The sequence below is a fragment of the Cavia porcellus genome, unplaced genomic scaffold (assembly GCF_034190915.1).
Source record: "Cavia porcellus strain 051 isolate PalLab524CR breed Dunkin Hartley unplaced genomic scaffold, mCavPor4.1 scaffold_5, whole genome shotgun sequence".
In the NCBI taxonomy this organism is placed as follows: Eukaryota; Metazoa; Chordata; class Mammalia; order Rodentia; family Caviidae; genus Cavia; species Cavia porcellus.
Genome location: NW_026947488.1, coordinates 5008998 through 5031833, shown reverse-complemented (window position 1 = coordinate 5031833; position 22836 = coordinate 5008998). Strand labels below are relative to the sequence as shown.

At 49.3% G+C, this 22836-nt stretch overlaps 1 protein-coding gene across 3 annotated transcripts in view; it reads left to right on the top strand.

The window, feature by feature from the left end:
- The first annotated feature begins 1408 nt into the window (after positions 1-1408).
- Positions 1409-22836, top strand: part of Znf831 (zinc finger protein 831) — a 103601-nt gene continuing 82173 nt past the window's right edge. Inside the window, exon 1 of one of the 3 annotated variants that reach the window (XM_063248103.1) lies at positions 1409-1797. The gene's annotated coding sequence lies outside the window, so the exon portion shown is untranslated. Of the gene's footprint in view, positions 1798-15070; positions 15388-22836 lie in introns of those variants that run through there. The other 2 variants (XM_004999994.4, XM_063248101.1) reach the window with 2 other exon arrangements.

Sequence of the window (22836 nt, the reverse complement as noted above, 5' to 3'; positions counted from 1 at the left end):
GGGAGCAGTTGACTAAGCTAGTGGTGGTGAAAGTTTGGCCCGTGTGTCACAGTGGGCTGTTCATATTATTGAAAGCTCCAAAAGCCATCACTGACTTACACCACTTTGCTGATGAGGAGGCTGAGGCTCAGGTGAACAGAGGGCTTGGCAGTGGCCCCACAGCTGGTGCATCGCAGGGCAAAAGCCTGCCGATTTGCTTGTCCGGCGGCCCACATAAACCTCTGTACCCAGCTAGTCCCCGGTGTCACCTCCCCTCTCCTGTGCTGGCTCCCCTGCCATCTTCCTGGTGCAGCCATCCTGGCGGGAGCTCCACTGAGCGTCATCTTCCAGACTCTGACTGCCACACTTCTGCCTCATCTTCAGGGTGTGCCCCTGGTCTGTGGGGTGAAGGGACCCCTCTGCTGCCCCATGCTGGTCCTGGGAGTTGCTCCTGCGCCCCCGTCACAGGCTGCCCGTTCCTGGGCTGGGGAAGTGTGGAGGGTTTGCTCTTGCAGGGCGACGAGATGGACCAAAATCCACTACGGCTCTGAGACATTGGCATCACCAGACCCACTGTAGCTCTGTTCGGTTCTGTTCACAAAGCAGAACCACAGTCTCAACCCACTGACACCTGTCTCTGGCACCAGTGTAGACACCAAACTGAAAATGTGCTGAGCTAAGAACCTTGACAGCCCCCATTCCTCAAACTGATCTTTTCCTGTACTCTTGCTGTGAGAGTTGATTTATGTAATGTCACCCTCAGGGCGAGGGGCAGAAGACGGGGTGAGTGTACTGTGTACGTGTGTATTTGTTTTAAGGGGGGGAGGATCCTTTCATCTAAGGTTTGACACTTGGAAATTGTTGGATTAAACAAAACATAACAAGAATGCTTTGCTGCAGGACTTCTCAGAGCCTTTACCTATAAGTGTCCTGTGGTTCCCCTGAGCAGGAAGGGTACATCATTTCCCGAGGTACGTTGACCACATCCTTTTCTTGTCATGGAGTGTCTCATCCCACTGTTCAAAGAATGTTCCTCGGGAAAAGTGTCACCTGCACGGGAAGTGCCTCTCACCCTGCTTTTTGGTGGCCAGTAAGAAAGTGGGTTACACGAGACACCAGCAGATCTTCTGTGTGTTGGATGTTTCTCAGCGGCTGGATGCTAAGCGGGGACCCCAGAGGAGAGTAAACATTTCTCAAGTGACTGGGTGCTCCCCAAGGCCTGTGGGCGAGCCGTGCAGCCCTGGTGTACCTGTGCGCGGTGGCAGCAGCCTCTGTGCCAGCGGGGCGGGCAAGGATGGGGCGGGGGGGGGGACCCGTGGGGAAGTGCCCACCCTGACCCTCACCTTCCTCAGGAGCTGGCGAGGAGAGATAGAGGGGAAAGAGCGTGGAGAGAGGAAGGAAAACAGAAGTTTCCATTTGTGCCCGATGGTTTTGTTTTTTTATCTGTTTGCAAATGTTCAGTGTAATGGTTTGAAACCCAGCCGTGGAGCTGCTGCCGCCCACACGCAGAGCTGCGTGCCACTGAGCTCTCGCAGGCAAAGCCACCTCGCCAGCGTCGGCCATTACCCCCGAGCCCACACCAGGGCAGGCTGCTACCACCCCCCGGGGTCCCCTGCTCCCCACCGCCCCTGCACCCCGACACCCACCGCCCTCCACACACACAGTTCTGCTTTTTTTAACTCTCCAGCACTCGATTTTCTCTAGAGGAGACATAAAAAGAAGGCAGAGATGGGACGAGCAGGGAGAAAGCTCCTGCCTCACCGGAGCCACCAGGAGAGCGCGGCAGCCGCCCCCTGCCTGGGGAGTGACCACTCAAAGGTGAGAGAGGACTTTGTGATTTCTTTGTGCACCTGGAGGTCTGGGATGCAAGGCCAGGCGAGGGATCTTAATCACCGAGCCTGGGCTGCTGCCTCTGAGTGTTCCTGGGAGGCAGCGTGATGGCTGTCCTCCCCCACCACACAGTCGTTCGTTCTGACACAAGCCCCACGGAGGGCCTCCACAGACCTTGACCCCAGGGGCTCCCTCTACTCCCCTTCACCTTCCAGCCCAGCTCTGAAACCCGAGGTGTGGATTCAGGTGTGATCCTGCCTTTGGCTTGACCTGTTGATTGCTAGCCCTTCCTCCCTGGAGCTGGCCGTGACCCACACTTCAGGGGCCATGTGGAATGGTGCCCCGTCCAAGGGGCTTTGGGAAACCTGTTTCCCTCGTGGCCCCGAGCCCGGTAATCAGAAGCAATCAGACCCAGCTGTCCAGCTAATCTGTATGAAATAGGCTTCCTTCCTTGCAGAAATCAACAAAGTTTAAAATAGAAGGGGCTGGAGTCGGAAACGAAGCTATAGAGTCCTGTGTGTGATGCCACAGGCAGAGACATCCGCATGGAAAATATTAAGTGCAAATGACATGGCTTACAACCATGGGAGCCAGGAAGAGAAATGATTTCCTTGCTTATTAAGCATGTTTGTGGGTCGGAGGGTAGCTGAGTGGGACATCACTTCGGAAAGGTTGGAACCTCTCAGCACGAAGGAGAGAAACAAAGCTCAACAAAGATGGAGAGGAAGGGGGAACAGGCCATAACGCAATGTACATGTAAAAGAGGAGCAGAGAAAGAGGCTCCCCGTTCTGTGCAGTCAGGGGATGAATCAGTTGGCAAAGATCTATTTTTAGTCTCCAAGATCTGCTGTTACATTTTGCCTGGCATTAATTAATGTCACAGGCATGTTTCATACACACTTCTGAAGGGCCTTAGCATTGTCAGTCAAGCTGGAGGTGTTGGTCGTCGGCATGGGCACTCCCCAGCTCGCCAAGGTGTGGCCTCTGACACACACGGGCATCCAGAATGTTCTGCTCTCTGTCCTTTCCTCTCTGGGTCTATCCGTTACCCTCCTGGCTCCAGTCCTTGGATGTCTGGCTATTGGCCACGTGAGAATTGCAAGTGTTGTGCTTTGTTTTGAGAAAAGGAGAGGTTGTACCATATATATATATGTATATATATATGGATCGAATATAGATAGATAGATCAAATATATATATGATTGGTCATGGCTTGGAGTAAAACATCAGGAAGACAATAAGACCCTACTCTCCAAACAGGCTGATTTTGGCAAAGTTGATTTCATAACTTGGGAACGTCTTCCGACATAATTCAGATAATGCCGTGAGACAGCAGGGGCTGACCACAGGACCCGGCTGGTTGGAGATTGGGAGAGGTTGGGTGTGAGGCTCATTACTCCAAAAGGCCCCTCCTGTATTTAGGAGGCAAGGTCTTCATTCTGGAGAGCAACGTCAGAGCAGGAGCCACCCGGCTTCCTGAGATGGTGACAGAGCGGACTGTCTAGCTAAGTCAGAGGCCATAGGAATGGTGAGAGGCCAAGTGGTAGCCAGCCAGTTGGGGCAGGTGCTTTTGTGTATTTATTCTTAGGTCCATGAGACCACAGGGCTGCATCTCACGCCTGATCAGGCCTCCCTTGCATGCTTCTTAGCTACTCAGACTATTTCCTGTTATCCTAGAGTTGGCCCGAGCCATGGAGGACTCAGTGTCTAGCACCTCCTGTCCAGGCTGGGGTGCAGTTTTGTCCGTCTGTGAGTCATTTCTGGTTGGCCTACCCAAGCTGGGCACCTGGTGAGCTCTTTGGAGCGGGCTGGGAGAGTTTCCGTTGTGCCTCGTGATATGTGATTGGAAGCGGAGAAATTCAGAGAGTGCAGAGGGGTGCTGGTGACTGCCGGCAAAGCTGGCCTTGAAAGGGACCACCACCCCCGAATCTCACAAGTTCTTAGAATAAGGGCATCCTTCTGGGCATGGAGAGGTCTAATAAGCAGAACCCCATGAGGGGGTTCTTAATCTCTGGGTGTGGTCTTAGTGGGAATTAGAGTTCCTGTGAAGGAACCTGGTGTGTGGACCGAGCAGGGGCCTTGTGTTATCTTTGCCGCTGCCCAGTGGGAATGGTGCTGCTATACGGCCATCTTAAGGAACAAAAACGGACCAATGTCTTTTGTTGTAGTTGTATTTTATCTTTAAAAATCCAAAAATGTTGCTTTGGATGCACAATATGTCCACAGTCTTACCACATGAGCTGTCTCTCAAAGAGAAACACCTTGAGGGCAAACGGTCACTCCTGACTGTGGGAGGTGCTTCACGGAGGTCACCCACAGCCTGGAGCATTCTGAGAGCACCCGTGCTTCAGGGAGCGCCCTCAGAGTGGCCCTGTGCATCCCTCAGGCCCGATGTGGGTGCCAAGGGAACCCGAGAGCTTGGCTGGAACCTGTGTGCCCAGCTCCATCCCAGCCACAGGATCCTGCAGCACAGCTGGGGAGGACCCGAGGCCCAGTCGTTGCACGGCATGCTGGGAAAGGTTCTGTCTGAGCCCTGCGTGGTGGGGAGGTCTGGGCCAAGGGCTCCCATGGCTAGAGCCTCATGCCAGCCGCAGGGCTGATCGGCCCAGCCTGCTGGCCCCCCTGCCGCAGCTCGCCTCTTCCTCTGCGACCTGCCCTGGGCCTCACATCCTGAGAGAAGCCCTAGAAACAGGCTCTGTTGATGAAAACACACACAGACTTCGCCACAGGAAATGTAGCCTCACATTTGCAGCGATAACCACCGGGCTCCACACACAGACCAAAGGGGGACAGATTGTAGATTTTAACTAAATTAGGAAACACGTGCTCTTTCTCTCTGCCTCTCTGTCTCTCTGTGTCTCTCCCTCTCTCTTCCCTCAGCAATTCTCAATTTATCTCATTTGTATCTCCCGCCTTCTCTTCCCATTCTAGACTGGGAAGCTGGACATTTAGGAGCTAGAGGCTGTGTTTCTCTGAGCTGGTAAAAAGCTGTGAAAAAACAGGATATTAGTAATAACAGAAGCCGATGGGCCTCTGGTCACAGGTAGGGTTGTCAGACAAAACGAGGACTCACAACTAAAATTTGAGTTTCAGGTGAACAGTGAATACTTTCTCACTATGAAAAGATTGTTTAAGACATATTTACTGTTCCTTTGGAGTTCAAATTTAACTAAGCATCCTACATCCTTAGTATATTTTTGACACTTTGAAACTGTAGCATAGGAGACCCATACCATGAGGCTCAAACATGGCATCAGAAAAAGTGTTGGGAAAAACTTTGAGAGTTGATTTCTCCTGGCAAGGGCAAGGTTCTGAGTTCGATTTCTGGCACCAAAAAACCAGAGTTGATTCCTGACCCTGCAATGAGACCACAAGTACTCATATTAAGGCTTTATGTGTGGGGAGCTCACTTGGGTCTGCCCATGGATGTGGGTTGTTGCTTGTTGTCCAAGGCGAATCTAAGGCCCAGCGAGACTGGCATGAGTCCCGGGAAAGCTCTGCCAGTTCCTGGCCTGTCTCCCTGCGTAGTACTCGTTGGCAGTGGGTGGGTGAGCAGCGTGAACACTGGAGGAGCAGTAATAACAGCTTAGCTTGGAAGTGCTCTCTGCAGAGATGGGAGGGGCTGTGTCGACACATGCAAATTATATGTAAATACACTTGGCCGCCTGGCGGCCTCCCTACCTGAATGGGAGACCTACCTGCACAGTCCCCAGCCATCTGTGGGTGTCTGGCAGAGCCAGGGGCACGTTCCTGGTACACACAGGTCGGGGTGAATTCACACATGTATTTTCTCTGTGTGGATTCGAATGCCAGGGAGCTGCTGTGGAGGATGATGCATGAGACTGTGGGGTGTGTTGGTGTGTGCGTGACCTGCCACCATGACCTATGTATCCCCAGCAAGCCACATGGCCCCTGTCTCCCAGGATGACCTTCCCTGAGGCTCTGGCTAGACGGAAGCTTTTTTAAAAATCTGGGCATTTTCCTGCTGACCGGGTTTGTGACAGGAGGAGATCAATTCTAGCTGAGGAGGGGGCCCTGGGGACCTTTGTTGAGAAGGTGACCTTTGAAATCCACCTTGTGGGAATGACAGTCTTTCAGTATGCAAATCCAGGAAAGAGAAGGAATTCTAGGTGGCAGCAAAGTGTGAGGAGAATCTGTGGGCTGTCTGGTTTGACTGGGAGGTCTGTCCATCAACCTACCCATCTATTCACCTATTCATCCACCTATCCACCTACCCGGTCACTCATTCACTATCTACTGGACCATCCATCCATCCATCTGTCCAAGGCCGTGGACGTAGAACAGGCAAACTAGAAAGACTCTGACCTCATGGGAACTGCATTATCAAGTAAGTAATGGTTCATCTAATAGTGTAACTCCCATCAGATGGGCTGGTGGGACTCTGAGCTGGTCAGGGAGTGGCATCTGAGCAGGCTTCCTAAGGCTGTGGTCACTGAAGTGTAATAGTATGAAGAGGGGCTGGCAGGCCTTGAGCTTTCTGTCTGGGATGCTGACATGGACAGCAGTTGAAGGGTCTGGGGGACTGGTGTGCGTCTGGGCTGTGGGTGACCAGAAGGAAGGCTGAAGGGGCTGGGCAGGTTGGCAGATGCTGCACACCTGGGACCTCATGTCCAAAGGACATGATTTTACCCTGAGAGCAACAGGACTGTTGGATGGTTTTAGCCAAAGTGGGGATGTGTGGACGTGATCTTATGTTTTCAAAAGGCCCCTCTGGGAATGGTGGAGGATTATTCTGCCTAAGCGGGAGGGTAAAGGCAGGTGACTACTTTGACTGAGATACAGTTGGCCGCCACACCCTCATCAGCCCAGTGTACCCAGGGGCGTGCTAAAAGGCATCCTGTGCACTCGGTCCTTGAGCTCAGCACCCCATTTGGCTTGTCACCCTCCTTGCTTCAAGGGACACGTGCATTGGCTCCTGGCCCCCAAACTCTGAGTTCTTCCCGTTTGAGCCAAATCTTGAGGACCTGGACCCAGAGAACAGGAAGAAGACAACAGATACTAAGCGTGCTTAAGACCTGCTGCCCGACTTGAGGACTTGAGAAGGTCAGGGCTTGAGTTCTGCTTGGCTCTCCTCCCTGGGCTGGGCGTAGTCTCACAGGGTAGATCCCTGGGGAGTAGGCGGCTTGGCAGGAGCTCAGCATTGCTCCACCAAGGAGGAGTGCCAAGACATACAAGGCAAAGTGCTTAATTGTGCTGGACGTGGCCCAGACAGCTTAGATCTCCGGCAGCCAAGACCTGATTGCAAGGCTGGAAGAGCATGTTTAACTGTCCCGAGGGCCTTCAGAACACCCTAGGAAGGGCGAGGTGGGGAGGGTCAAACTGAACTCCTGAAGGTCAAGGACGGGGCAGCAGGAGGCTTTGGTTTTGGAGAGCAAGCGACTGCCCTGCTACTTTGTATTCTAGTGAAATCTTTCTTTGAAGAAGCCACAAGTATTTCGTGTTCTTGCAATCAGTGGAGAGGTTTCATTTAACAATTATTCACCAAGTGACTACTTGGAGTTAGGCTAAGAAAATAATATTCTTGTGCACATCATCAATGCAGTGTTTGGTGAGTGAGACCTATGTGCAAACCAGTTATTAAAATATCCTGTCCTTAGGTCTCCAGTGGTGCAGAATGTGCTTGAGCTCTGGGACTTTAGAGGTGCACGTGACCCCCATTATCCACCTGGCAGGTCATATCTTACCAGGGTGGAGCACTTGAACAGGGTTTGGGATTTTGCGCTTCAGCTGTAGGGAAACAGATGTATTCCGAAAATCGGCGCTTCTCGGAGGACATGCCCAGCGATCTCAGCACAGCTTGGTCAGTCCCTTACAGATTTCCTGAGGCCGAGGCTTCCTTGTTCCCAGGGTTGGCTAACAGTTCGCTACCCTCTTCCTCACCACCCATTATGGGCCCCCCTTTTTTCCTTTTTGGCCATCAATCACCCTCTAAAGCAGTCATGCACTTTCTTGTTCATGGCTTTCTCTCACACTGGAGGATCAGCCCCATGAGAGTACGGATCGCACCCATCCTGTTCTCTCCCTCACCTGATGGCTTTGGTGAAGCCCTGGGCAGGTCGGGCTGGGTGAATATTTGTTGGACGTGTAACTGTTGAATACAATTTTCCTGACACCTGGGACAGAACACTTCTTCTCTCATAGGTTTTTTTTGGTTAGAATCTGCCTGTTTGGCTCTTGTCACCATTTTGTTCTCCAATTATCTTGATTATGCATCATACAAAAGACGGTAGCCGAGTCCAGTAAAGACGAAACCTCTCAGAGGCAAGAGGAAGGAAGGGAACAAATTGGACAAAGACAAAACCCTTTTGAGTGGACCGGAAAGCAGGCAAGGCTGGGCACGTGATGCTCTGATATTTTCGTCTCTGTACACCTGTGTGTATTCGGAAGACCCTGATGTGAACGGTGCTGGCAGGGGGCCAGGTGAGGGGTGGACCTGCCTCTACTCTGCTTATTAACTGCTGGTCAACTTTCCGTGTGCCGTGACCTTTAAAATAAGGGGTAGCAAACTGATTTTAGCTCAGGCATTTAAACATGAAAGATCAGGTGAAAGCTCACCTCAGGAGCTGGGGTAAAGGGGGTTTTGGACACCAGCGCAGTGGCAAGGAGAACCATGGGCGGGCACATCTACCCTGAGTGCTGGGAGAGTGGAGGAGCGCTGTCCTGTACTTCATCTTGCTTGAATGGATGAGCCCTACAGCACCTTTGGCTCTAATTCTGGGAGTCTTCCTCCTCTGAGAGTGTTAAACCTGAAGGAAGCGGGGATCTTCACTTCATCCTCCGAATCTGGCCTCCAGAGCGGTGATGGGAAGTCCCTCCTGGAGGATCCAAGCTTTGGGGGGACCTAGAGGATGCACACGTGAGATTTATCTTATTCCTAGGGCCCAACTGAAGATTGAATTCCTAGCACTGAAAAGGAAGCCCTGTAAAAATCTGCATACTTTTTTTTTAAAATTTTATTTTAAAAAATTTTTGTCTTTTTCCTTTTTATCGGTACTGGGGATCAAACTCATGATCTTGCCTGCTTGCAAGACAGGTATTTATGCCGTTGAGCTAAATCTCCAGCCCCTTTCTGTACACTTTTAATGTGCACTACTCTCTGATTTGAGGGTTAAGGTTGACACACACGGAACCACCACCACCACCAGGGCTGTCAGAATGTCCATCACCTCCTGAGGTTTCCTCCGGCCTCCTTTGTTACTATTATTTTCATTATCTGTGGTTAGAAAACTTAACATAGGGTCAACCTTTCAGAAAATTTTCAGTGCCCACTGTGTATTAGGCACAGCATTGTGCTGCGGCATGGATCCCCACGGCTTCCCCACACACCTGACCTGCACCATGGACGTCACGGTCTCCATCCCCACTTCCTCCAGCTCCTGGTGGTCACCACCCTGCTCTCTGCATTGATACCCTTGATTCTTTTTGATTCCATATATGAGTGAGACCACACGAGCCTTGTGCTTCTGGGCCTGGCTGACTAAACTTAGTGTGAAGATGCCACTGCAGTCCACCTACGTGGCCGCAAAGTCCGGATCTCCTGTTTCTAAATGTTGAATAAATACTTCAACAAAAGGGTTTTTAAAAAACGAAGGAGAAAACAAAAATAAAAACAAATCCGTCTTGAGTGGGGCTGCAATCTTCATACTCAGGGCCGAGCTGAACTCAGGTCCTGATTGCTGCCTTAGGAACCCAGTTGAGCAGTTTAGAATTTGAGCCTCTGCTTCCTTCCAAGAATGATTTGAGGCGACTTCCAGCAAGGGAAACTCACAGGCTGGGCAGTTGGAAACAGCCAGAGGGAGCGCTCAGCGGCCGTGCAAAGGAAGAGCAAACCAAAGCCCAAGGAAGGGTCGGGGTCTCCCAACCCAGCACTTGGATTCGAGGGACAATCATCGTTGGGTTTCATAAGGACAAAAGTATTGGCTTGGAGAAGCAGCTGGCAGAGGCTGATACACAAATCTGTGTTTTAATCTGTGTACTGGAATATTTCAACACACCGTTTGGTAAACACGACCTACAGATGTTGGTTGTCCCGACCCCCGAGCGAGAGGTGTGGCAGCTCGTAGCCTGCCACAGTCCCCATCTGAGTCGGGAACCTCCACTCTGAAAAGGAATAAGAAAACCAACTCTTTACATAGGAAACTTTAGGGGAGATAGTGGGGCAGGTTTTTCTCTTATAGCTGAAATACCAGGCTTTTTCTTTCTGGTCTAAAAAAGTTAATCTGCAGGAGCAGGCCAACAGAACCACCTCAGGCGCTGCAAGTCATTTCGTTTGTTACACTCTGCATTAGAAGTCTGACAGCCAAGAGCTCAGGAGCCCTAAGGCGGCTTCCTACGCGAGATCTCTGGAAACAAAATGCCCTGCCTCTCCCCCCAGGCGTTTTCTGATGTGGCTCGGGTCCTTTCATGACATGGGATGCCTTAAGAGTGCGGCCTGCGGTGATGGTCTGGGGAAATGAGCTGCGGAAGGCAGTTACCAGCGAGCGGGAGGACGTGCGCGTGCACGTGTGTGCGTGCATGCGTGCGCGTACGGGAGCGTGGAGAGGCGCCAAATCCCCCCCACCCCACCCCAAGTGCTGCCAGCCTGGCCTCGTGCAAGCAGGCAGCTGGCTTGATGGAGCCAGCGGCATCCATGTGACAGGAACGGTTCCAGAAAGGGTCCGGGGAGCATTTATTTCCCAAACAGCCTTCAGTGCCCAGGAAGAGGGGACGGGGCTGAGGGTCAGGGGAGGTGAGGGCAGCGTGACTGGGGAGAAACGATCTGCTGTGAGCCAGAGGGCATGATTTTGGCTCACTCTCTGCCCACTGAGCTGCTGGTAATGGGGACAGAATCTTGCATCTTTGCCCTGCCTCACTTGATCATCCCAGAGGAGGTTCGAGGCAGAGAAATCAAAACCAACCTCCACACAGCCTGTCTGGTTGCTCAACATGTCAGAAAATTTAGGCACGCAGTTTGGTCAGACGTTTCCCCAAGAGTGGTGTGCAAACTCCTGAGGGTGTCGCGCGCATGTGTGTGTGTGCATGTGTGTGACTTTTTACCTTCTTTCCCTTTAGCGAGGGCTTTTTTAAAAACAAAACAAAACTTATTTTAGAATAATTTTATCAGTAAGTGGCAAAGTTACAAGGGAGTTCTCAGCATGCCTTTCACCCAGTGACCTCCTGGGACTTTTGTCAGCGATCCTGGGAGCAGTGGCCCTGCGCCCCGGGCTGTGGGTGTGTCCCACCGACCTTCTGCACACCGGCAGGCACACCTTCTGTTTCTGGGTCCAGACCACAGTTGGAGTCCCATCCCGCTTTTTCAAAGAAGTGCAGTATGTACTGTTACTTTAATGTGTATCTCAAAAAGTGCTATTGTCATGTCAACTGGTGAATTAAGTGATGAATGCAGGTCAGTTTGAAGCAACTCGGTGTCGCTGTGAGTGTGGATGGTGGTGGCCCAGGACTCGGTCATGAGAAGTGTTGCACAAACCCGCAGGGAGGTGGGGGCTTTCTTATCACCACTGGCAAGCTCGCAGCAGAGTCCTGGCCTGGGATTTGCAGTGAGTGCCCTTTCTCTGCTGCACAGAGCTGGGAGGAAGGAAGGAGGTGGAGAGGAGAGGAATTCTCAGTAGAAATAAAGTTTCCATTTCAATTATTCCACTGATCCTTGACCCCCATTACCGTGGATAATCAAAAACTGGCTGGATGCATTGTGCTTTAAATAAAAACATCATTTCAGTGGCCCCGAGGACGCCGAGTGGGGCACTTGTCCAATTACGGTCGGGTGTAGAGGCCTTTGTCTGTAAGCATAGAAATGAGAACAGCCACTGTCACACGCGTCTGTGCATGTTTCTCTAGGGAGGGACTCAGCACGTACAACCTCTTTTTTATCACACGAGGGTGGCACTCGGAGCCTCTTTGGACAGTGGAGAGAGCCATGTGAAGGCTGCTCAGGGGAACCAGACATCCAGAAGGGACTGGCTTAGAGTGAAGCCAGAGCGCTCCTGTCCCCGGGGTGGGGCATTGCTGGGCCCCGGGGTGGGGGGCAGATGGGTGTGGTTGTGCACGCTTTTGGCTGTAGACCCTGGTTTAGAGCCTTGGGGTCTTCCACACTGGGCGAGGTAGCTGCCCTGTGAGATCGGAGGTCTCTCCACGGCCTGTGGGGAAGAGGAGCGGTCGGTGAGGTGCGCTTTGCTGGCAACAGGTGTTAACTGGGACTGAAGGTGCTTGTGGGACCGCTGGGGCTCCGCATCTGAAAGCGAAGGCACACCGTGCCAGGAACGGTGATGGGACACACACCTCACCACTGCTGATGACCCAGGGGTGGGTGCCCTAGGGAAGGAAGAGGAACTAGAGGAGAGATGGGTGGAAGCAGGGTGCCGCCGAGTGTCCATCTCGGGAGAGTGTCCAGAGGAGAAGCAATGACCCTCTGTTGTGACTGGACTTGGTTCTTCTTTAATTACGTCTAAAAAGAAAGGACAAGAATCTCCACTCACGCCCTTCACTTGCCTGACACACACTCTGAGGGCCCTGAGTTCAGTCCTTGGGATCATGGGGTAGGGGAGAGAATTGTTGACAGCGGATGTGACCACCAGGCCGGAGCTCCTGCGAGGCTCAGGGAGCTGGTCCTCGAGCCACGGCCAGCTTGACTCCCTGAGGCCCCTGCGGGTTTGTGAGGCTGTGCCGGTCCCCAGGTCCCTGTTCTCCTCAGATCCACAGCCTGGAGCAGCCTGGGGTCCGATGGCTCTGCTTATAGTTTCCTGACCCAGGTGAGCCCAGGAACATCCTGGGGACCAAACCCCAAATTCTGTGTTCTGCTCCTCCTGCCTCATTTCCCTGAGGGACATTCGTGTCCAATCACCCCAGGCCAATGTGGCATCGTTCTTGGGCACAGCATTTGTCCCACCTGTGTCTCTCTTGGGCACCGAGTAGCAGGTGCACTTGTGTGGTTTGTGGCTGTGTATGATAGTTCTGTCCTAAACAACGCTCATGCAGACAGCAGTTTGCCAAATGACCCTGCTCTTGGCTAGGGATTGATTTATCTTTCTGCTTGTTTCCTTAGGGAAAAAAGGCCCAAGAAAGAAAGATAAACTGTTGAAAATAATTTTTCTTTATTGAAGGTGACTATTCCTGCGTGCCTAGCCTGTTGGTTATCTCTGCATGCTGTAGAGAGTCAGACTATGGTGGTGCTTAGCAAGATGAGGTGTGGATAAGTTACTTATTTAATATCAAGCGTCTGATTCTCCCCGTTAAAGTTTATGGTCTGGTGGGTTTAGTACCAACCACCATGATGATCTATTCCAAAACGTTTCCAAGACCCCCAAAAGAAACTTGGTTCTGTCCCTGGATACCCCTCACCTGCCCGCCTTCCCCAGCTCCTGGAAACCATTAATCTACTGTCACTAGAGATTTACTTACAGTGGATGCTTAAAGAAATGGAATCTTACAGAGTGTGATGTGTGTGTCTGGTATCTTTCACTTATTGTTACGGTTTTCAAGGTTCACCTACACGCAGAGAGGATCAGAACCCAGTGCCTTGTATTTCCTGCCTTGTGGAAAGACTCCATTCATTTAGCTCTTCACTAGTTGATATTTTCACTTTTAATCCAATCTAGTCCAAAGGCTTTCATTTGTTTTCATAAAATCAACGTGTGCAAGAAATCTTTCCAAGGAAGGGGATAAACAGAAGTCCCTTTAAGATCTAGAAATAGATTCTTATTTGAGGAAATCCGTGGTTAGGTCTAAGGCATTGAAGGTTCTGATTCCCTGGAAGGGTGGGTGTAGTTTAGGAGACCCTGATCATCCCTTTCTGCTCACAAATTCTTACAGTCCTGCGGAGCCAGCTCAACTTCTTCCTCAAGGAATCTTTCCCCAACCCTTTCCCTCTGGGCTCCCACATGCTTTGTTTGCAGGTCAGTCACAATCCAGGTGGCACTTACGATACTTAGCACTGGGAAAGGAGCAGGTACCAACACATCAGAGCGAATACTGGGGTCAGACACAGGTCAGAGTCCCCAGCTGTTGGGTTGCAGGGAAGACATCAGGGGCCACGTGCTGCCTGTGAGGGTGACTCAAGGTCATTTGCATGGACCAGCTTCACTGCAGCTGGCTTGGACTCAGTCTTTTCTGTTCTTCACTGCACACCGTCTGTGGTCTCTTGTTCCTACCAAGGTCTGTGTGGTCCAGGTAAGCTGGGCATTGATGCCAGGGCTCACGGGAGTGCAAGCCACCTGAGACTGCATAATCTGGTTCTGCCAAAGCCCAACTCGTTGTGACAGATGAAATTTTCCCTAAAACTCAATTTAACCATACATGATGCTGAAATCCATGGCCAGCTGGATATTTATTGATGTCAAAATGGAGCAAAGAAGCACCCTTCTCTCCAGTGAAAACTGACACATTTCAACGTGATGGGAAATCAGCTGAGTGGGTTACTGCTCTCCAGGTAGCCAGTTCTACGCGGGAGCTGCCCTGTTTCCGATCTCAGGGTATCGCCTCCTCCTGCTTTTATTCCCTTCACTGGTCCATTGGGCCTCTCGGCCCCCGCCATTTGAGTAAGGAAGTGTTTTTAAGGAGAGGTGAGGTGTAGCCACATCCTTTACACCTGTCTTCGGACTTCCTGGGAGCAGAGAGAACAGGGCTGAGAATCGAGCAGGATAAGATGGTCCCCTTGGTGGGGGGTGCAACTGAAGGGTGATCAAAAACTCCCCACTGAGAAAAGACCTGAGCCACGGCTGTATACTTGTATACTGAGATACCTTGGTGCAATATTTTAAAAATACAAATTAATGCCAACAAATCCATACAAAGCAAGATATCAAGATGTAAAATAAAGATCATGTCACAGAGAGCGTGGCTGGTTCCCAGCCCTGCCGAGGCTGTTTGCAGGGCATTCCAGGCCTCAGGTACCTGCAGGGTCGTGGTGCAGACTCTGCAAACGCCTGTGCCAGCCACAGCTTGGGAGAAGCAAGCGCCCTGGCCGTCACCTTATTCACCTGCACAGCCTCAGGTCTAACACTTTTGCACAGCTACATTTCTGGGCAGCAGCCTCTGTTTATGAGTTGTTAGGTCAACAGTCAGAGTCACTAAAGACCTGAGCCACGGCTGTATTTTTTTTTCTGTTGTTGTTTCTGCTTCTGTCTCTTCCTGTTTTCTGAGAGTTGCTACTGTCACATTAAATAATATACAGAAAATAATTTACTTCCCCTTTCTGGGCCAGCCCAAGTTTCATCTCTGCTTGAGTCACCGCCAGGTTACTCAGAATGATACTTTTCTCAGTTAAACACAGAATTGACTCAAAGGCCAAGCCCTGAGAGGCCCTGCTCTTTTATTTCATTTTCTAAGGCACACAGGACATCTTTCTGTGCTCTGAGATGCTGCCCACCGAGCAGGAACCGGTAGAGGACACCAGGACGCGGTCTTGGCGCAGCATGTGGGCAGGGGCACCCGAGTTCAGCTGTCCTCCGCTCGGCCAGTCCGGCGGTCCTTTGTGGGTCTGTGGGTGTCATCTCAAGACTGGGCCGGGCCACTGGGGTTTGGATACGAGCATCTCTGGCTGAAAGCGCTCCACTCTTCAGGAAGGTACGTAAATTCTCCACGCCATCAGATGCCAGGTTTTTTTAACCAACAAACTTTTCTACCCTGCGCTCTTAATGATATATTTGTCTTCAAGCACGCAGTTAAAAAGGAAAACTGCATAAAACTGGGTCTGACCCAGTTCAGTAATTCCCTCGTGTGTTCACCACCGCTGTTGCGTTTGTCAAAATATTTACTGTAGTTCATAATGGCTGTCAGAAACCAGGCCCACAATCCATGCTCTGCTAAATGTGAAAAACATTGAGAGGGGAATATAGGGCCTGAAAAACTGTTTTTTCTCAGTGTTAGATCTAATTAAACTGAAGGTGTGAACTGATTAGAACCGTACATTATATTAGCCCAAGAGTTTTAAGTACACACACATACACACACACACACACACTCGCAGGAACCCGCGCAGAGTATAATCTAAGTATCAAGGTTTTCAGTAGCGATACCATTTGTAGCAATTCTGATCAACCACCCAAAGGTAGCATTTTTCAGAGAAATCTACAGGGGTCAATGAAGCCTGTATTTATATACATATTGGGCTCCTCAGTCTCCAAAATACTAAGGGCCAGAGGGAACGTCGGATAAGTCATGGAAGCCAAGTGCTGAGAGGCATCAAGCCTCTCTTTTCCTGCAGCAAATCTTTCTCTAACGGTGAAACCAGAGATGTTATCTGCTGAAGTGTAGTGGGGGACAGGATGCAACTTTAAAAAATGATGTCATTAGCCAACAGGGAAACGCAGAATAAACATCAGGGCCGGTTTAACAGACTGAGCCTTTAACCATCCTGGCTCTATTACTCCTGGCAGGAGCCCATATCAGGCTCGCAGGCCAAGCTTAATCAGAGTGAACCTTTGGGTTTTGTGGCTGTGCTGGGTTCTGTGAGGAAACTCCCAGAAGCTGGGGCGTGAAGATCTGATGCCTTAGTGACTTTCATCTGGGAAGCTGTGGAGGGGTCAGTTCTGAAGGAGGAGTCCCATGTGAGCAGGGTTACCCAAACTGACCTAAGTGACCACGGCGCAGCTGCCTAGGGAAATGAGCTCATGGCCAGGGGCCAGGGGTGACCCGCCAGAGAGACCTAGCTCCTGGCAGTGGACATAGACACCGTGTGCACAGAGAACTGAGACTGTAAAAACACGTGGGAGGCCTCTGGGATGGGGCGTGGTGGAGGGGACGCATGGGGATTCTTTCCTGTGTGGACAGTCACAGCTGCTGTGCCGTGCAATCCTCTGAATAGAGGAACAAACCCACTCCAAAGAAAAGAAGATGTGGGGAGCAGGTGGGGAGTTGAAGCAAGTTATTCAGGATCACAGGGTTTTGTAGCAGCCACGGTACAAAGACTGAGCTTGTCTCTCAGGTCTGGGGATCTGCTAGCCCTGGTGACCTCGGTGGAGGTGCAGCAGAGGGCCGACCCCGGCCGGGAAGTTGCTCTGGGTCATCTCCATGGTGCTGGCTTGGGTACAGGCGGGAAAGCTCAGCTTGGCTGTGGCCGGTCACCAAGCATGACATCCTCATGGGTCTCCATGGCTTTTGCTGTAGTTTCTATGGCATTGCGCAGGGTTCAGGGCCACAGCAAAGCTTTCTATGGATGCTAGCGTGCAGACTGCCTTGGACTAGAAGGGAACATAGTGAAGGAACAGTGAGCTGACAGAAAGAAGATTATGCTGAGGAAACAAACGGTCTCTGCGGCAGTAGGCAGGGGGCTCGAGGCTCCCAGCGTTGTGGGTGGACAATAGATGCTGCGTTAAAGCTGTGAGCTCACTCGGGAATGTTGTTTCGATTCATTCTGTGTATTTATTTTCACCCTAAGAAATTAGGCTCTTTGTTTTGGGATAATTGTAGACTCATGTGCAGTTGTAAGAAATAAAACAGAGAACTCCCCTGTGCCTCTCCCCCAGCTTTCCTACCTGGAGACGTCTTGCCGATCACAGGTGGCCACTGGCCAGTGCAGAGACAAGGTGGAGAAATTTCCATCTCTGGCAGGACGCTCGTGCCCACGGTGACTCCTGCCTGTCCTGCGCTCCCGTCCTTTGCCCTTCGGTCCTGGCCACCACAGATCTGTTCTCCAGGGCTCAAGTCTGTCATTTCAAGAGCATTGTAAAAAGGGAATCATCCATTACATAACCGTTAAGGATGTGCACTTTCTTCTGCATATTTCTTTGGAGATTCATCTGAACCGTTTCCTATGTCAACAGTTTGTTTCTGTGTATTGCTGAGAAGTACCCTAAGCTATGGGTGCGCCCAAGCTGGTTTAGACATTCGTTGGTTGAAGGATATTTGGGGTGCTTCCCATTGTTTGGCTGTTACACATAAAGCTGCTATGAACATTCGCACACTCGGGTTTTGTATGAACACATTTTCTTTTGTCACCCCCTGGGTGAGTGCCCAGGGGCACAGCTCTTAGGTTGAATGGTAGTTGCAAGATTAACCTTCTTTTGGCCATACTAGAAATTAAACCCAGGCCTTCACATCGAGGTACATTGCAGCCCTTTCTTAAGGTTTTCTTTATTTTGAGACAGGGTCTCACCAAGTCACCAAGGTGCCCAGCCTGGTCTTGAACCTGCAGTCCTCCTGCCTCAGCCTCCCAGAGCGCTGGGATTACTGGTGTGCACCACCACACCTGGCACTATGCTTCACCTTTTAAAAGGCTCCGCCACACTCTTTTCTGAGTGGCTGCATCACTGCACTTGTGCCAGTAGAGCATCCCGGATCTCCACATCCTCACTGACAATGACTGTCACTATTTTGTGTTTCTGCCGTCCTGGGTGGGAGTGCAGTGACCTGTCGCTGTGGTTCTAATTTGCATTTTCTTGGCAGTTGAGATGCGGGCCAGCTGCTCACGGGCTGTTATCCTTCAGCACAGCCTCTGTGGGGAGATGTCTCTTTCATTATTAACTTTATTGTTGAGCTTTTTGGTTTATTTTTGTTTGTTTTTACTGTTCAGTTTTGGTAGTTCTTTTTAAACTTTAGATATCAGTCCTTTAGCAGAGAGGTTGTTTACAAACATTTCTCCAATTCTATAGCCATTGCTATTCCTCAGATATGCCAAGGTCTTGACACACTGCACTGTAAGTGTGTGTGTGTGTGTGTGTGTGTGTACTGGATTGAACTCAGGAACTTTGCACTGGCCTACATTCCTAGCCTCATTTTTATTTTCTATTGTGAGATAATGGCTTGCTAAGTCACTTTTGCTCAAGTTGAGCTTGATCTTGGCATCCTCCTGGTTCAGCCTCTCTCTGAGTCTCTGTCTCTGTCTCTCTCTCTCACACACATGCACTAATCAGTTGACTGTATTATGCACATCTACTTCTGTTTTAGGTAGTACCAGTATTCTGTTCTGCTAATCTATGTGTCTGTGCCTCTGATGGTACACTGTATAAGTTTTCAAATAAGGTGGAAGACTCTATTTTATTATCCTTTTACGTTGTTTGAATTATTATAATTTATTTTCTATATAAATTTTAGACTTCAGAGAATCTTACTGGGGATTTGACAGGAATTGCTCTAAGTTGGTTTGGGAAAAATTGACATTTTTACCGTGTTGAGCTGTCCAACTCATGAATATGTCTTCATTATTTACATAATCTTTGGATTTTTTGGCCTGGGCTTTGTAGGTTCCATCATAAAACGTACACATATTTGTTAGATTCATACCTAATAATTTTAAGTTTTTGAGTGTGTATAAGAAGCACTGTATTTTAAGTTTTAGTTTTCAGTTATTCACTGTTGCATAGTGAAAGAGAATTGATTCTTGTGTGTTGAACTTATGCCTTATCGAACTCACTTCCTGGTTCTAGAAGGTTTTTAAAGAAATAGATACCTTCGGATGTTCTACACAGACAATCATGCCATCTGCAAATAAACAGGATTTTATTTTTTCCATTCCCACCATATGTCTTTTCTTTCCCTGTGTTAATACTGCTTCCGTGATTTACCGTGCTGGCAGGAGCACCTGTCGTCTTTGGATAAGAGCAATGAGAATGGACATCCCAAAGGACCCTTCTCCAAGAAAAAGTGTTCAGTTTTTACCCCGAGTATGATGCCAGTGCTGTTGCCCTTCTGTAGCTATAAGGTTTCTCTCTATTCCTATTTTTTTCTGAAAGATTTTTTCATGAATGGGGGTTGAATTTTGTCAAAGGCTTTTCTGCCATCAGGCGGTATGTGACAGTGTGATTCTTTCCCCTTTACTGCGTTCATGTGGTACCAGGAACGCCTTCTTGGAGCTCTTGATTATGCTTTGTAATTCTTTTCATGCCATAGAATTCTATGGGTAATATTTTGCAAAAGGTTTTGCATCTCTATTCATGAGGCAATCGGTCAGCAGTTGCCTTTTTTTCAAAAATACTGAAAGGTGTCGGTAATATCTACATTCGTAAATTTAATTAAAAAATCTGCCCTCCATTTTTATGCTCTAGAAAAGGCTCTATAGAACGGGTGATAATTTTTCTTTAAAAGTTAGATAGAATTCTCCACATCAGGGCTGAGATCTTTCTTAGGTGGGAGTTTTGAAATCACAAATTCAATAAATAATTAGAATGCTCTTCATTCAGATTATCTATTTCTGATTAGGTGGATTGAAGTAGTTTGCACCTCTTGATGAATTGGTCCATCTCATCTGGTGATCAAATGTGTGTGGGTAGAGTTATTGTCTTTTCAGCTTTTTGTGTCTTCAGGGTCCTTAGCGATAGGCGCCGGTCCACTCTTGTTATTGACAGTCTGTGTCTTTTCTAATTTGTCCTTTGTCAGTTTTTGAAGAGATTCTAAATCAATTTTATAGATTTGTCTAAGAAGAAACTTTTTCTCTCATTGATTTTTCTGTATTATTTTTGTTTGTCTTTTATTGACTTTCCTCATTTATTATTTCCTTCCTTCTGCTGGCCCTGGGTTTGCGATGCTCCTCTTTTACCTGGTTGGGACAGGAGTATAGAGCTTACTTTTCTAATGTAAGCGCTTAGGGCTATAAATTTCCCTCTCTGCACTGTTTAAGCTGTGTCTCATAAATTTTAAGATGTATTTTCATTTTTGGTCAGTGTATTTTTTATTACCCTGGAGATTTCCTCTTTGACCCATGCATTATTTCGAAGTATATTGTTTAGTTTCCAAATATTTGGAGTTTTCCTGTTATCTTTGTGTTCCTGTTTTCTCTTTTGATGCCACTGGAATCTGAGAATACATTCTGTTGGATTTTAGTTCTTTGAATTTATTTAGCTTCTTTTATGGGCTGAGATGTGGTCTAACAAGCTTTCTGAATCCAATCGGGAAGTAGAAACTACACAGTAGATCAAATGAGAGAGGTTTAATGTAAGAACAACTACTTACACTTTTTAGTGATCCTAAGACCCAACAAAACTCCCCAAGGTGCTCTAGGATTGAGTTTAGGACATTAGACCTCATTGTGGAAGAGGTGATTTGGCCATTCTGGTTTAACCAGGCTGAAACTTGTATGGCATTGCTGGGCAAACAATAGGCGTTATTCCAGCATGCAGGCTGGACACGGGCCATCTATAACTGGAGATGTTGGGTACATTGTAAATGCAGGTACCAGGCCCCGTGGGTTTTCAGATTTCACAGCTCGCGTGGTTGGAAAGTCAGGTTCTTTGGCGTACACACCTCAGTCACAGGTGCAGGCTGCTGGGACTGCAGATGGGGTGAACCTTCTGGGCTGCAGAAGGCTGACTGGAGTCTGAACAGCAACTTGAGTTCCATGCTATGGGGCTGCACAGAGTTTATAGCTAAGCTGAGGCTGTAATGATGCTGAGGGGCACGTGGCTGGACCCACAGACAGAACCCTTTGCTTGGTCCTTGCTGGAAGGTTCAGGAATGCTCTTCCTCCTGCAATGGCCCTCCAGCGTCTTCTGTTGAAGACTTACTTTGCACTCTCTTAAACAGCAAAAAGTGGATGGAATTTGCATTGCTTTTTATGTAGCACGTATTGAAGGGTGCATGGGGAACTGAGAAGCGGCCTTTGCATGATTAGCACACGTGCACCCTGCTGCACCCGTTTGAACTCTTTCACAGCCACAGACAGCTCGGTGTTTGTCTCTCACAAAATGCAACTGTCCTTACAAGTGAAGACCTTCTCTCTTACTCTCAAGATGAGAAGCAGAGTAAGTGCACCCCTGAGGACTAGAGTAATTGCTCTTCAAATTTGGTCAAGGTCTCACCGAAGGTTCTGTTCCCTAAAGACTAAGCTGTAAGGTTAAGCCCCAGTAAGTCATGCATAAAATCTAAATAGAGGAAGTAGGAGAGAGAGGCAGAGACTGACTAGTATAGACAACAAACCTACCCACAACTCAGCTCTCTGGCTTTTTACCTTTTGGTGTACCCAGCAATGCCTGAGAAACTTGAGTATGTTCTTTCCTCCCAAATCACAGCCATTGCAGTGTGAGGCCACAGGTCCTTTCAGGGAGCTCAGAGGGAGCTGCACAGCATATCTTTGTGGCATGAATGTAGGGTCCTCTTTCGGATGACCCTAGGTTTCCCTGCATCCCAGTGTCTGTGCTGCATCTCCATTCTGAAGACCAGGCAACTCAAGTCAAGGTACTTGTTCCTGCATTTGGAGTTTCTGCCTCCCTCTCCAGATACATACACATGTACTCTGTTAAATAAAACGCACAGGAGGTCATGGGTTTGGACTAAACCAAAATGTAGGGTTTTTCTTAAGGAACAGATCGAACAGGTAAACTAACTACTGGACCCAAGAAAAGAGCAGATTTTGGGAGGGGTGCAGGTGATTCACTGGACTTAGAGCCATAGTCATTGGGGGTTAGGATGATGGCTCCACATGACACCTCCAGCCCAGTATTCGCACTGACCTAGAGTTTTGGGTTCCTCCTTCTGTGTCATGTCAGGGGAGCCCCACATTCCAGTCTCATTAAATGCAGGTCACCATCATGTCCAGATTCCAATCAACCAGCTGAAGAAACTCTTAAAGCCATATCTCAATGCACAATAATACACTCAACCAGGAGTCCTTGGTACAGGCACTCATGCTATGTGTGATGACCAACTGATTGTGTCAACTTGAGTAAGTGACGCCCAACTGAATTGGATCAGCATAGTTCTGAGTGTGTAAGACCCACCCTAGGGCGGCTTGTCACCTGAATGGCGTAAAGGGGAAATGAAGGAAGGCTTTACCTTCAGAGCCCTAGTCTTCTTCACCTTGGATGTCACCTCCTGGCTTCCAGTGCAGACTCTTCAGTCATCTGATACAGGATCCGATGGGACTCTGCAGTGAGCTCCAGGCCTTTGACTGAATCCTTCAGATCTCCAACATGCAGAAAGCCAAAACTGTAAATGATTGTGTATTTGCATCTCTTGCATTAAATCTGTTTCTCTAATAAGCACTGACTGATACACCATGACTTTTGCCAAATGGCTGAAGTTTTCCTGTCCTCCTCGGCAGAAATCCTCAGAGTCTGCTTCTGCACATCAGCCAGGCTCCTG